The sequence below is a fragment of the Peromyscus maniculatus genome, chromosome 14 (genome assembly GCF_049852395.1).
Source record: "Peromyscus maniculatus bairdii isolate BWxNUB_F1_BW_parent chromosome 14, HU_Pman_BW_mat_3.1, whole genome shotgun sequence".
Taxonomy (NCBI): domain Eukaryota; kingdom Metazoa; phylum Chordata; class Mammalia; order Rodentia; family Cricetidae; genus Peromyscus; species Peromyscus maniculatus.
Window position 1 is genome coordinate 3,905,284 of NC_134865.1, and position 15,438 is coordinate 3,920,721.

General features: G+C 37.3%; 1 protein-coding gene and 1 pseudogene across 4 annotated transcripts in view; both read left to right on the plus strand.

Annotated features, from left to right (window-relative positions):
- Mdga2 (MAM domain containing glycosylphosphatidylinositol anchor 2) overlaps window positions 1-15,438 on the plus strand; it is a 793,868-nt gene that overhangs the window by 85,609 nt on the left and 692,821 nt on the right. The gene's annotated exons all lie outside the window — the stretch shown is intronic.
- On the plus strand, window positions 8,406-13,369 carry LOC143268402 (eukaryotic translation initiation factor 5 pseudogene; annotated as a pseudogene). The gene has a single exon (XR_013044250.1). The product of XR_013044250.1 is annotated as a eukaryotic translation initiation factor 5 pseudogene (transcript).

Below are 15,438 nucleotides of genomic sequence, written 5' to 3' on the forward strand. Positions count from 1 at the left end.
GAGGAAATGGGGAGGCAAGCACAGCAATGTTATACTATAATTACCTAATACAGTAGAAGTGACTTAAGAATAAAGGCTCTGTTTTACTGTGTTCTGTCCACAGCATCTGGTGCAGTTCTGGCATCTCAGGATGTACATAATGTTTACTAATTGGAGAACTGAAGAGATGAATGAAATCTCCCGACCAGACTATTAGAAAGATGTTGCCATTGATCAACTCTACCCACACAGTTAAAAACCACAACCATGCCATTGTTTAAATTATGAGCGTGATTGAATGACTCCTGAGAGTACAAAGACCCCTTAAGACTTACTCTCATTGCCCTTCTGAGCCCTGAGTCAAAACCTTTGTTTCCTAAGAATGACTGAGACCCTCCCTTTCTCAGCCTAAAACTCACTTACCTATTATACCTTTCAATTGTGAACATTGCTATGGTCCTTTGGAAGACTCTGTAGAAGAATTTTTCCTTTTAGGGGAAACTGAATTTGTTATCAGCATTTGCAGGAGATCCACTATATGTTCCAGTACTTCATGATGGAATCTGAGTGTAGGAATCAGTATCAGAAAATTGTTACTTAAGTGGGAGCAAGCTTTACTTTGAGCGTTAATTGTACTTTATACAGGACTATTGATTACAGTACACGGTGCATCTGAATTCCCTTTGGAGGGAAGAAATACATTGATTTTTGTTATTCTGAATAGCTTATGAATTCTATTATTTTATCTACTTTATGAATTTGAGTACATTGGGACTAAATTATGTTTGGATTTGATTTTAAGTGGCAAACTGTACTACAAGAAGTGCTTTGTGGTACCTTAATTCTGAGATAATCTAGCATGGTCTTAACTAAACTTCTGCCTTAGCCTGGCACAACTTTGCAGATAGTTCAACTCCTGCCAAACTTTAACAAGTGTGAGAGTGTGAATGGCAGACACCCAACCCCAGCAGTCAGCCATAGGAGTTCTTCACACCAGGGATTAGCAGTTTTCCTTTGCCACAAAGACAAGTCCAGATAGTCTGCTTTGTAAAACTGGCAGTGAAATTTAATGCAATTTCACAAAAGAAAGCAATTTTTAGGACTTATCCAGCTTCTTTTCATTGCCAATATAATGATGAAATATCCTGTCTTGTTCCAAAATTAGGCTATAATTGTGTTAAAGAGCAGTTTTCCCCAACGATTCATCATTATTTCTTGATTAGTCATCACACTTAAAAATATTGCTTGGTGAAGTCAATGGAAAATTTCTTTCTCTTGAGTTTAGGTAGCCAGTAAATACATTACAAACATCATATAATATTATTTTATCCTAGTTTTTCTAATGTAATGTGTATGAAAATAACTTGGTCTTGCTAATGTGTAGCATCCCATTAGTATTTTAGTAAACTAATCAAATTAAAACATACTTCCATCTACTGAGATTTTAAAAAATAATTAGTTATAGCAAGTATCATTATCACTTGTACTTCACGTGTCTCCAATTCTCTTTGATAACACTTTTGCTATGTCTAGAATGAATCTAACCTTATTAAACTCTAACAAATTCCTTAAGATCTTGTTTACAACTAAAATGCATATATATAGAAAAGAAATAAATTTATCTATCTTTGTCAGCAATTTTGTTTATAGAAAACTCTTAGGAATATGCACATACACATGCAAAATATGAAAATCAATAAGTTAGCAAGATTTAAAAGTATAAAAATTATCTGTGTTTCTATGTCTGGTCAATGAACAACTGAAAAATGAAACAAAGAAAGTAATTTAAATTATTATACTTTGAAAAGTACCTAGGAATATTCTAATAATATAAGTAAAGATATGTACACCAAAAACTATAAAATATTATTAAGTAAACTACAGAAGAATTAAATAAACATATGGAAATATTTTACATTCATAATTTGAGAAATTTAAAACTGGTAGACACATTGAATTAATGGATTTAATGGTTAAAATGACTTATTTTGCAAAATGTTAAACTTCTTGTCACTATTATTATTATTATTACTGTTGTTATTACTGTTATTAGCCCACCAAATCCAGTTAGAGCTGACCATGCATGAATAGCCTGGGAACATCCACAGGGGCCTGGAACTTGCCTGGTATCACATTCCCTAGGGGATGTTACTATATCTCTTACAAGCTTTCATCTACAAGTATCTTCTCAGCTAGGATGTTGAGTTCATGAGTCGTTTATAGTGTTGGAGAGAGAGAGGTAAGTGCTGGGTGATAAGTTCAAAGTGCATTGTATATACATATGAAAAGTCAAAGAATGAAGTTAAAATATTAAATAAGAAATATTATTCCCTGAGATAAATTGTCAAACTGACTCTGAATTAAAAATTAAATCATTGGGTATGTAACAGTTAAAACAATAAAAAAACCTAATAATTGAGGACTCATAGTACCTAATGTTAACTTTACCACATAACTATACTAATCATGATGATATAATATTAAGCATAAGTCAGTGGAATGAAATATGGCAATATATTTGCATATTGTTAGTACATTTGTTTTTAATGATTTTGTTGACAATGGTTCTAAGAAATTTATATGAAGAAACAAGAATTCTACATGTTCACTTTAGTAGTCATATGTATTTTATGTGCTAATATTTAATGAATATAAGTGTCCATATAGTTGCTGTTTCTGCATTTAGAGATAACTGAAGACAATTGAAATTCTATTGTCAACCATGAGGGGCAGAGTCTAAATATATCCGTTTTTATTAAGGTGTAAGTTTTACAGTAAAGGCTGGATTGAACTTCATACACAAGAAGTGTGTACAAAATTCATTTCTAATGTGTAACCATTTTATATTGTTTCACATAACGAAGGTCTCCTTTTCTGTACCTTGTTGCTAACTTTAATTGTAGGACTAAAATGTGATTGAAAGTCAAAGAAAAGAAAGTATTCAAATAGATATTTCTCAAAGGAAAATCTAGTGTTAACACACACTTGAAAAGATATCCAACATCATTAATTATCATGATGAAGAGCAAAACTACAATGTGGTCACACTTTACACAATAAGAAGGATTGAAAAAGATGAACAACAGCAAGTGCTGCTGTGTTGATAAGGCTACAAGACCCTAGAGCTCTGACACATTGTGATGGGAATATAAAGTGGTTAAGCCAATTTGAAAAGTGCTATTGTGTGGGGCTCTTTTTTTTTTTTTTGTAAATGTTACATGTGTACATGTAAATACATAGAGAGGAAGTAAGGGTAAACAAAAGGATTTCCAGGGAGGAAAAGGAAGGGGGAAGTTAGGTAATTACATTTTTAATCCAAAAATAAAAGAAAAATGAAAAAAGAGAAATGTAAAATGTACAAAAAAAGGAGTAAAATGTTAAATAGTGCCATCTAATGACCCAGTGATACGAATTTTTGGTGTATACTGAAAATAATAGAAACAGATATACAGAAAATGTTGCATATGGATGTTCAGGGCAGCGTTATTTGTGATGCTTTAAGAATGCAAATAACCCAAATGTGAGCCAGTGTATTAATGGATAAATAAAAATATACCAGGATCTTACAAAGATCTTGGAGACATTCAATTACAAAGAAAATTTGAACAGCCAGAGCACACTGGAGAGCATCCACTCCCACTTCACTTTCCAGCTGTAGACTGATGCTTCACAAGATCATTTTACAAAATTCCTAGCTTCACAGACATACAAATATTTTGAGTAGATATCTGGAAATAAAGGCAGCTTTAGAATAGTATTAGGAGGTAGAAAAAATGATAAATTAAATCTAACTGATTGCAAAAGTGGTCAGGAAGGAGCATAACTAAGGTTGTGAAATGAGTTGTATTAAGTGCAGTCTGATGCTTGTACTTAATCACAGATGACACTTCATTGGGGGTAAGAAATTCAAAGTTAAAAAAAAAGAGCTTTGTAGCTGGAGAGTTTCTCTGTGGTCTGCCAAGCCCCCACAGTCCCACAGCCCACTTATAAAATAAACACACAGATGCTTATGTTATTTAAACTGCTGGGCCATTAGCTCAGGCCTACCATTGAGTATCTCTTACACTTAACTCAGCCCATTCTGTTAATTTATTTGTCGCCACATGTTCTGTGGCTTTACCTGTAGCCTTTACATGTTGCTCCCTGGACAGCAGGCTGGTGACTCCTCCAGACTTCCACCTCCCAGCTTCTCCTCTCTGTTTGTCCCGCTTATCCTATACTTCCTGCCTGGATACTGACCAATCTGCGTTTTCTTTATTCACAACATACAGGACATCCCACTGTAGCTGGAGAGTTTCCTCTCCGGGACCTGTCAAGCCCTGGCAGTCCAACAGCCCACTTATAAAATAAATACACAGATGCTTATATTATTTAAACTGTTTGGCCTAATGGCTCAGGCTTCTAGCTATCTAGTTCTTACATCTTAAATTAATCAATTTCTATAAATCTATACCTTGCCATGTAGCTTGCGGCTTACCGCATCTTCACATGCTGCTTGTCATGGAGGTGGCTGGCAGTGACTACCTTCGCCTTCCTATTCTCTCAATTCTCCTTTCTGTTAGTCCCACCTATACTTCCTGCCTGGCTACTGGCCAATCAGTGTTTTATTTATTGAACAATCAGAGCAACACATTTGACATACAGACCATCTCACAGCATCCCACAGCAGGGCTTAATTTAACATCAATGTTATTAAGAATAATGTAATAGTTCTGGATTGCATCTGTCTAACCTAACCTCTTACTATTCTGCTAATTAAATTTACCTTGCAGACTTAAAAACTATGTGGGCCAGGTTGAACATATTTTAACCTTCCCTAGTTGGAGGGATTGGTACTAATATGGCCAGGGGTAGGTCTGCCCAGACCTACCAGGAGCAGTGAATGAGGACATTGTCACTTGTTCTTTACATGGTGATTAGACACTGACGTGACTGAAATCCTGGATGAGGGAAGACTAACAGTTGAATGTTCTGTCACATATAACTGTGACTATAGATAATGATAATATACCTTATATTTTTCTAAAAGCTAAAAGAAAAGATATTAAATGTTCTGACAGCAAAGAACTGATTAAATTTTGAAGTCATATACATTTTTACCTTAGTTTTAATAGCCAATATATTGGAGTATCACATGGAACCAATTTTGCCAATTCAATTTATTAAAAGCTATAAACAACAGATAGAACAGTGTACATGTGGATGTCTTATAGAGGATAAGATGACATATTAAAAGGGAGAGAGACTGAGACTCAATGTGAAGGAAAAATGAGTGAAAATAACTTGTTAGATAGTTGTGCTGGTCATGAGAACCAATCAAGTTCATCTCTTTAACTGCTGCCAGATGGCATTAGGTTTATCCTTTTCATACAAATATCTGTTTTAATCACGTTAAAACTATGTAGCTATCTTTAACATCTCTGATTTCCCTAAGCACCATTTGCATTCTTGTTTAATTTTTATTTGTTTTTTTGTTTTGTTTTTTTGTTTTGTTTTGTTTTGTTTTTAGAGACAGGGTTTCTCTGTTTAGCTTTGTACCTTTCCTGGAACTCGCTTTGGTGACCAGGCTGGCCTCAGACTCACAGAGATCCACCTGCCTCTGCCTCCCAAGTGCTGGGATTAAAGGCGTGTGCCACCACCACCCGGCTTGTTTAATTTTTATATCATCTATTGAGTTGCCTATTGTTGTTTCCCTTTCATAGGTGAAGAAAATGAAATATGAAATACAGATTTAAGTAATTTGCCTAAATTCAGATAGTTGTGGTCAATGGGCAAGCAGAATCTTAGGCTCAAGTTAAAAGGTTCTTGGTAACCTGCTGTTGTCCTGGAACCTGATTGGTAGATACCACTGAGACATATATCTAGATATTTCAAACATTATTGTGTCTTATATTAGAAACAGTCACATAGGACATTTTTATTGATTACTAAAATACCTGAGATAAACATTAAAGATTCTACATACATAATTGATCATATTCAATCATGGTCAAATATCCCAGTATAAATAAGCATTTCTGAAAGTATTTTAGAGTCTGGGGTATAATATATGTGATAAGGTACATTAAAAGAAAAATAACATTTAACTTAAATGGAGAAGTAGGATTATAAAATGCTTTACAAAGTTTTTCTTTAAAAAAAAAGTATTTGTTTACTGATTCACTTCATTTATGCTTCTTCCTTTTCCCATTCTTACTCCTCATATGTCCCCACTCCTCAAATTAATGATCTCTCCTTTAATTATTGTTTTATACATATGGGTGCAGTGCATTGACATTTGCCTGAAAACACATATACACACACACATATACACACAACCTGCTGAGTTCATTTATTGCATCTCTTTTATCGATGTATTTAAGATTGAACTTAATGTTGAATAACCAGGGCTCTCATCTTTCATGAAGGCTGGTTCTGTGTCTTTCATCAGCCTTGTATCACCTGGAATTCATCTGGGAATTGTAGCAGGAATCTTAAAAGTTCTTATTAATAAAGTCAAACCCGAGGCCAGGTATTGGGGTGAACACTGGAAGATCAGAGAGACAGAACAAGCCACAGCTATCTCACCTCACCAGTTCCTCAGCTGGTCCTGTTTCCTCAGACTGGAAGCCTCTGAGTCCTCATCCAGAATGAATCCCAGCTGAACTGTGCTGCTTCAAAGCCTGAAAGCTTAACCAGCCAAATGCTTAACCAGCCACATGCTTAACCAGCCAAATGCTTAATCAGCCAAATGCTTCTAGTTTCTGGTCCTCACACCTTATATACCTTTCTGCTTTCTACCATCACTCCCTAGGATTAAAGGCTTGCTTCCTGGGATTAAAGGTGTGAGTCACCATGCTTGGCTGTTTCCAATGTGGCCTTGAACTCACAGAGATCCCAGATGGATTTCTGCCTCTGGAATGCTAGGATTAAAGGCGTGTGCTATCACTGCCTAACTAGTGGCTTTTCTGTTCTCTGACCCCAGATAAGTTTATTAAGGTACACAATATTTTGGGGAACACAATACCACCACAGGGAATGGCACCCTGTAAAAGTTCCTCTACCTGGCTTGTCATGGCACCCTCTGTTATTATCACACCCATGTTGCACTATAGTTTTTGAAATTCTAGAGAGGCAGCTTCTCTGTCGTATATGGAAGTCACTGTCTTGCAGAAGACATCCTAGTGCTCTGGCTCTTGTAATCTTTCTGCCCTCTCTTTTATGATGTTTCTTCAGCCTTAGGTGTAGAAGTTGCATTGTATATGTATCAGTTGTCTATGGCCTGTTGTTCTTTGCATTTTGACCTGTTGTGGATTTCTGTAATTGTCTTTATATACTGAAAAATAAAAAACCTGCTGCCATACTGAGGGGTGAGAGCTGCACTTATCTGTGGGTATAAGGACAAGTTTTTTGTTTTTTTGTTTTTTTTAATGGAATTAGAAACTATATTGGTTTAGGGAAGTGGTACTAGTAGGTTCTCTTTTAGGTTCCATACCTCAACAGGCATGGGTTGGTGGCTGGGATCACAGTGCACACTTTACCAGGCATGAATTTTCTCCTGTTGTACATGACAACTGGAGAGCTTTTAGCTAACCCCAAGATATAACTGTCACTATTGTACCATTGAGGATATCTTGACAGGCTGGTCATTGTTGTAGTCCATAGACTTTACAGGACTAGCTAGGACTATTAATTGCTTATCTCCCTATGTGTCATGGATTCTATAAGATCTGGTCCTCAGAGTCCCATGTTAGTTCTCGCAAGTCCTTTGCCCCAAATTGTGATATCTTTGGCAGTTTTATTTTCTTTGTTTGTCTTCAGCCTCTGTGAGAAAATCCAAACAATGGAATAGCCTATTTTGTTTTGGAGTGCCTTGGATTCCCCTGACCGGCAACTCAATGGGAGGTTTCCTGTTCCTGATACTGGAATTGTGGAGTTTTGTTAATAGTTAATAATAGCTATAATAGTTATTATAGCTCTTGGGTGCAGCATTATTACCCTAAATGGCATTATTTCACACACGCACACACGCGCACTCATACGTATGTATTTTAAGTAAAAAAAAAAAAAAAATTTTCCAATATGGCTTTTTCAAATATCCTTAGTGGTATCTATCCCTCCCTCTCCCTCTGTATCTGTTACCTTCCCTCTCTGCTCCCAGCAAAGTAATCCTTTTTCCCCCTTCATGGTACCTATTTCTCACTATACTCCTCTCTAGAGATCCTTCCCCCACTGTGGTCCTTAAATAGAACATCATCAAAAGCTTCTTTACAGAAAAAGAAACAACCAACTGAGTAAAGAGAAAGCCTGCAGAGTGAGAAGGGGATCTTTGCCAGCTATACATCTGCTAAAGGATTAATATCCAGAATATTTAAATAACTCAAAAATAACACAAAGTCTCTAGCAAACCAATGACCCAATTTGAAAAAAAAAATGTCTATGGATCTGAGCAGAGAGTTCTCAAGAGAAGATAGAAATCATCAAGAAACACTTTTACAAAAAGTGATGAGTACCTTTAGCAATTAGAGTTATACAAATTCAAGTACTTAACGGTTTTCATCTTAACCCAGGTCATAATGACCAACATCCAGAAAAGTACTGAGAGTAACTGCTGGCAAAGATGTCTAGAGAGGACCCTCACTGTGGATGGGATGACACTCTGGTGCAGGCACTATAAAAGTCAGTGGAGAGAATTGTAAAAAAAAGCAATACCTAAAAATAGATTTGCAATATGACCACTCCTTGACATATACCTAAAGATATCAACATCCTAATCTACAGGTACATTGCTGCTCTCCTCAAAATCCCAGTAAAAAACCTAGATGCCCTTCAGCTGTGGAATGGAGAATGCAAATTTGCTTCATATACAAACTAGAATTCTGTTCAACTCATGAAAATTGCAAATAATTGGATGAAACTAGAAAATACTATGCCAAGTGTGGTAACCCAGACCAATGAAGACAAATGCTACATGCTATCTCTTATTTGAGTGAAGGTTTGGTATGAATACATGTCTGTCATTCAGGGGACAGATGGTAAAAGCAGGAAGCATTAAGGAAGAATGCATGTTCTGGAACTATAAGTTCATCGAGGCTAATTTGTGGAGCAATGATCAGATGTTCTAAGCCTGAATTTCATCAGGAGGGAACCATTAAGCACGTGTATTCCCAATGATGACCTAAGACTGACTTGCAAAAATTAGGGCAAGTTTGGCTTATGCAGGAAGGTATATTTTGGTAACGAGGTGAAGGGCTTTAAACTGGTAAACAAAGAGATGGAATGAGGGTGTCAGTTCTTCTGGAGGCTATCAAAGAATTTCAGAAACAGGAAAGTCAGTGACATGTACTCAGATCAGATGAACACTTTCCCCTGTGAATAACTTGTAAGCTTGCTCTTATTTGTTGTCTCCATATTGAGATGATATCTGCAGAGACAAATTTATCAGCCATAAGTGTTAAGTGAGCATCCATCACGTGCCCAGATTAAAGGTTAGTTTCTGACAAGATGCATATTTAGAATACCACAGTGGTTTCTTTACACTGAACAACACAGAAATTTAGAAATAAGCGATTTGCATTTGTATCACCAATGCTCGCTCTGATTAGAAAATAGAAGATACACGATGGCGGCTTGTTTAGTGAATGTACAGTGAATACATGTTGCTGAGTTAGTGGATTAGAATATTAAAACATTTGTAAAGATGAAATGTTTAATTCATTGAGTTAGCACATGTCTCTCAAGGAACCACCAACTTGGACTCAAGGTGACAACAGACAACTCTTCATCCAGACTTCTGTGAGACCATGAGAATGCATGCTACAGAATAATCAAGAAGTCACTATATTGTTCCTAGTGTCAGTTTACTCTTTAGCACAGTAGAGATAATTTTGTTTTCCCTTTACAATACAAGGCTGTTTTGAGGACTATATGTGTTAAAGAAATTAAAACTAAAGACTAGAGGTGATTTAGCTTTTCAGAGAAAATGCTGTTTCCACACAAGATAATCATTTCCCTTTCCAAAGGCTGCCAGTAAAGAATTGTCTTAGAGAACAATCATATATTGAAGAAATAAATGCAATTTTAGATTATTTTAATCCAATATCTGAATAAAGGATTTTAAGTGAGGAACAGGTAGTTATTGATCAACAAATACATTGAAAACACACTACTTCCTACATTGTGTGGATAGTGAAGGGAAGGGGTTTGGTTCCTGGAGCTTAAAATATTCATCAATGTTTTGAGGTAGAGGAGATTCAACAAATTTTATTTTAAAATGTTTCAGTAAACTGTTAACTATGAAACACCTTAAAATGTGGTGCCCTAAATCTTGGTAGGTAAATTATGAATCAGTAAAATGGGTTATGAAAGAATTGTCAAAGGCCCGTGTTCGCACTTAAGCCAGAAGTGGCGCTGCCTTATTCTCGCTAGCTGGAGGCTGACTGCCATGCAGAGCAGCTCAGACATCATTTCCCGAGAGACAGGCTTGCTTTGATCACACATTCTAGAGGAACAGCTTCCCTTCGCTTAACTCTTTCTGAGGTCTCCATAACAAACTCCGTTTATTCAAGATCTACTTTCACGTAAGCCTTTTCCCACTAAACTAACAAGAACAGAGACCCTGTCTATCTTGTGTCTGTCTCTGGTGCATGAGAAAGGACAAACAAACTAACGAATCCAAGAGCCTCAGCAGCGTTTATTGAATTGGTGTGCTATGGATAATCACGGTTTTCAGAACGAGATATTACCGCTCATTGAAAAGAATGCCAAGGCAAGCATCATAAAGTGCAAAGTTGCTCACTCGTCCTAGAGAGAAGTTCATGCAAATGAGAGACTAAGTGGAACCTGACATAGAGATTGCAATGACACTTTTTGAAATAAAAGATGGGATTTTAAATAATGTCACAGTACCAAAAGTTAGTATAAAGTTACTTCTTGAGAATATAAAATAAGTTTAGCGAAAATTGCTGCATCTTTCTATGTAGTAATTGTTTGGGGCAGAACAACAGGTGTATCATGGCAGCTTAGATCTAAGTGCTTTACTCTACTGTGATTTAAACTAAATATATTACTGTTCTCAGATATTTAAGCAGAGGTTTTTAGCCTAGGATCAGCACTGATGCCTGTAACGTTAAAATAGGCAACATTGTAATTACCAAAAATAAACAAAATACTAAAACATGGAGTCAAAAAACAAGTTAAATTTTCTTAAAAATCTACATGCTTGGAAAGTCACATTTAGCAAAAAAGAATTTAAAAATATACCCATTAAGACTTAATAATTTGAGTCAGAGCGAGAACATTCCAGAGGTGAGTCCGAGAGGGGCGGTGGCCCGTGCCCCTGTCCAGCGCTCCTGCCCCTCCACCCCGCGGGCCGCTGGCGGGGACAGGCGCTGCCTGCAGCTCACAATCTTGTCCTCACCAGGTCGCCAGGCTGCTGGTGTGGACACGGACGTCGCTGGGACAGCCCCTCCAGCTGCTCAGCGGCAGCACCTGCCCAGCTGCCCCTCCGCTCGCCGCCAGCCCCGCCGCTCCGGACCCGGTTTCCAGTCCCGGGCGAGCCGCGTTGGGTTTATGTCTTTATTTGACGAAAACGAGCTGTTGCACAGCCATTGGTACCTGTATTGGGGAAACATAGGATACAAGCAAGAAGCTTACAGCCTCAGTGGCGAAAATTTTTTCACGTCAGAGACCGAGAACTCTTGCAGTCCTTTATGTTATCCCTTCTTCTCCAGACAGAAGATACCAAAAAGTTGCAATCAAAGATCTGTTCATCTTATTAATAAAGTCACTAATAAGCCAAAATGTCTGTCAACGTCAACCGCAGCGTGTCAGACCAGTTCTATCATCGCTACAAGATGCCCCGTTTGATTGCCAAGGTTGAGGGCAAAGGACACGGAATCAAGACAGTTATAGTCAACATGGTTGACGTTGCAAAGGCGCTTAATCGTCCTCCAAAGTATCCCACCAAATATTTTGGTTGTGAGCTGGGAGCACAGACCCAGCTTGATGTTAAGAATGACTGTTATCTTGTCAATGGATCTCATGAGGCGAATAAGCTGCAAGACATGTTGGATGGATTCATTAAAAAATTTGTTCTTTGTCCTGAGTGTGAGAATCCTGAAACAGATCTGCATGTCAATCCAAAGAAGCAAACAATAGGTAATTCTTGTAAAGCCTGTGGGTCCCGAGGCATGCTTGACACACAACATAAACTCTGTACATTCATTCTCAAAAACCCACCTGAGAATAGTGACAGTGGTACAGGAAAGAAATAAAAGGAAAAGAAAAATAGAAAGGGCAAGGACAAGGAAAATGGCTCCGTATCCAGCAGTGAGAAACCACCACCTCCACCACCAAATGAAATTAGTCCTCCTCTACATGCTGTGCAGGAAGAAGAGGAGGAGGATGATTGGGGGGAGGATACAACTGAGGAAGCTCAGAGGCGCAGAATGGATGAAATCAGTGACCATGTAAAAGTTCTGACACTCAGCGATGATTTGGAAAGAACTATAGAAGAGCGTGTTAACAATCCTGTTTGATTTTGTTAAGAAAAAGAAAGAAGAGGGCATTATTGATTCATCTGATAAAGAAATTGTTGCTGAGGCAGAAAGACTGGATGTAAAAGATATGGGTCCTCTTGTTTTGACTGAAGTTCTCTTTAACGAGAAGATAAGAGAGCAGATCAAGAAATACAGGGGCCATTTCTTAAGATTTTGTCATAACAACAAAAAGGCTCAGTGATACCTCCTTCATGGTTTAGAATGTGTGGTAGCAACGCATCAAGCTCAGCTGATCTCCAAGACTCCACATATCTTGAAGGAGATGTATGATGCAGACCTTTTAGAAGAGGAGGTCATCATCAGCTGGTCGGAAAAGGCCTCTAAGAAATATGTCTCAAGAGAACTTGCCAAAGAGATTCATGTCAAAGCAGAACTATTTATTAAATGGTTGAAGGAAGCAGAGGAAGAATCTTCTGGTGGTGAAGAAGAAGATGAAGATGAAAATATTGAGGTGGTATATTCGAAGACTGCCAGTGTACCAAAAGTTGAAACTGTGAAGTCTGACAACAAGGATGATGGCATTGATATTGATGCCATTTAAAAGGATGGATGCAATTTAGCTTAAAAGTGTAAAGCTGAAAATTTTTCTCCATTATCAGCCAGAAGTGCAACATGTATGTGCAAAAGCTCAAATGGCTTAACATCATGCTATACTTGATACTAAAAAGCTATTACTGTGAGTGGTCTATAATTAAGCCCAATGAGACATCTAAGGAGTCCATACTTATCAGTGAGCAGTTGTATTTTCCTTATTAATAGCATGTTTCTTTTGGAAAAACTAGTGGTGGACACATTTGGATCACATTTATACAGTTACTAAAAAATAAAGATTTGATTTTGGTCATTCTTCAGACTTTGGGCTCTGAATGTCTTATACTGAAGTAATTGGCTACTTATAGGATGTTACACCATTTAACCTAAGGTCCTTGAGCCTGGTAGATTGCAGGTGCTGAAACTTACAGAATGCAAACCATTGTAATGACCTTACTCAGCCATTAAGAAATGGGATAATTTAAAAGTTGTATCTCCAGTCCTCATCTGTTCAGATTGGCAACTGATAATTCTTGTCATTCTAAGGGAGACTAATGAATAAATAACAGTGTGACATCTTCATGAGAAGTAAAAAAAAAAAAAAAAAAAAAAAAGGACTTAATTTTTCAGTTAAAGAATTCAGGTTCACTCATATATGGAAGCCATTGTCCTTATCACATTTTAAAACCATGAATTTATTGTGATTCCATGCTTGTTGTGATATGAAAACTGTTATGTGTTGAGGTCCATCTTTGACACTAACACGTTAATTTATTTGTCAGTGGTAAGCCCACATCATTTCCTCCCTCCTACTTTCATTTCCAATTTTCTACCAAACCACTTTAAGGCATCCTGGATCATGATAATATGTCAATAATTAAAATGTGAATAACCAGAGAGCTGTTGTAATGTTTTACAACAATCAACATTTAGTAAGCGGTTACTGCATACCACATACTGGACTAATGATGTTAGGTCTATTCCCTTATTGATTCCTATAACAGCAATATGAGATAAATGCTGTCCTGCCTATTTTTGCCAAAAAATGAGCTCACAGAAGTTAGTTTACTGAAGCCTTATATTATTGTAAATATTCTATGCTTAACTGTACCTAGAGTAGTGATCAGATTGGGTATAAAGTAATGAACAGTAATGGGCAGATTGCAGAAACCAGTTATAGAAATGAATGCTTGAAATACAGTGAAGTAAGCGTATATACTAAGGATCCTTCCCCTCTTACGTTCTGTTTGCTCTTTCAGTCCTTTGGCTCCTGCACATCTTATTCTCATCAAAGTGTTTTATACAAATTGAAGTATTTGCTATGAATTTTTTTCAGAGTCATCGGAGCATATCCAAACACCACATGAATAAAGAAAGCATGTAACTTCCTCTTAGTCATGAGTGAGGGTGTCATTGGGCACAGTATAACCTACCAGTGGTACAGCCTTTTGCAGCTTCCTGCTTTGCTCAGCTGAGCTTACTTTGAAGTTTATCACATTGATTCACCCATATTTGAGCATTACCATTACACACACATTAAAAAAAAAAAAACGGTTTTTAGCAAATCTCAATTCTATCTCAGTTCTCATAATGTTATTTATCCATACAGTCATCTTCAACCAGGGGTTGGGATACTGGAAATGAGGACTTCAAACAAGCTGTAAAGGTAACAAAGGTGTGATGCTTCCATGACTTACTCCAATTTCTGGATTCTCTGCACTACTCTTAAAAAAAAGAAGGGTAGGGGAGGAATATGCTCACCACACAGTATATACCTATATGAAGATTAAAAACAAAACAAAACAAAAACAACAACAAAGGAATGCTGCTTTTCCCTAATCAACCAGGAAGTGGCCAAGAAAGGAAAGAATAAGGGAGCTTGGAGACAAAATGCTCATTCCTATGTGTCCATAAAAACACATATTTATGGCTTTCATGCACTCTAAAAGTAATAAAGGGATAAATGCGCTTAAAGCAAATTTCTAATGAAATGAGGGGCTTTGTAGCAACTTGGATTGGTTCCTGATTCATATGATTCAAATCGTGCCTGACCCAGGGATTGGGCTTTTGCTGGTTTAGTTATTAGTATTCACTTTTCTCTTCTGAACAGCTCAAGTTACAGAAATCCGCTCAGCCAGGCAACCACTGTAGACATGTGCCCTTTGATGTGTGGCCCGTGGTGAAAGCTTTTGTCACCAGGTTGGCTGAGAGGTCCCAGACAGCATGGTGCAGCAGAGGCATTATTCCTCATAATGGCAAGCACCAGCCAAGAACACTGGGGCCTGTGGTTCTGACTTAAAATCTCAGCAAAATGCAAATACACAATAAAGCATGCCTTGCAAGGGACATGCTGGCATTTTTCTTCTTATACTTTAAATATAGAGAGATC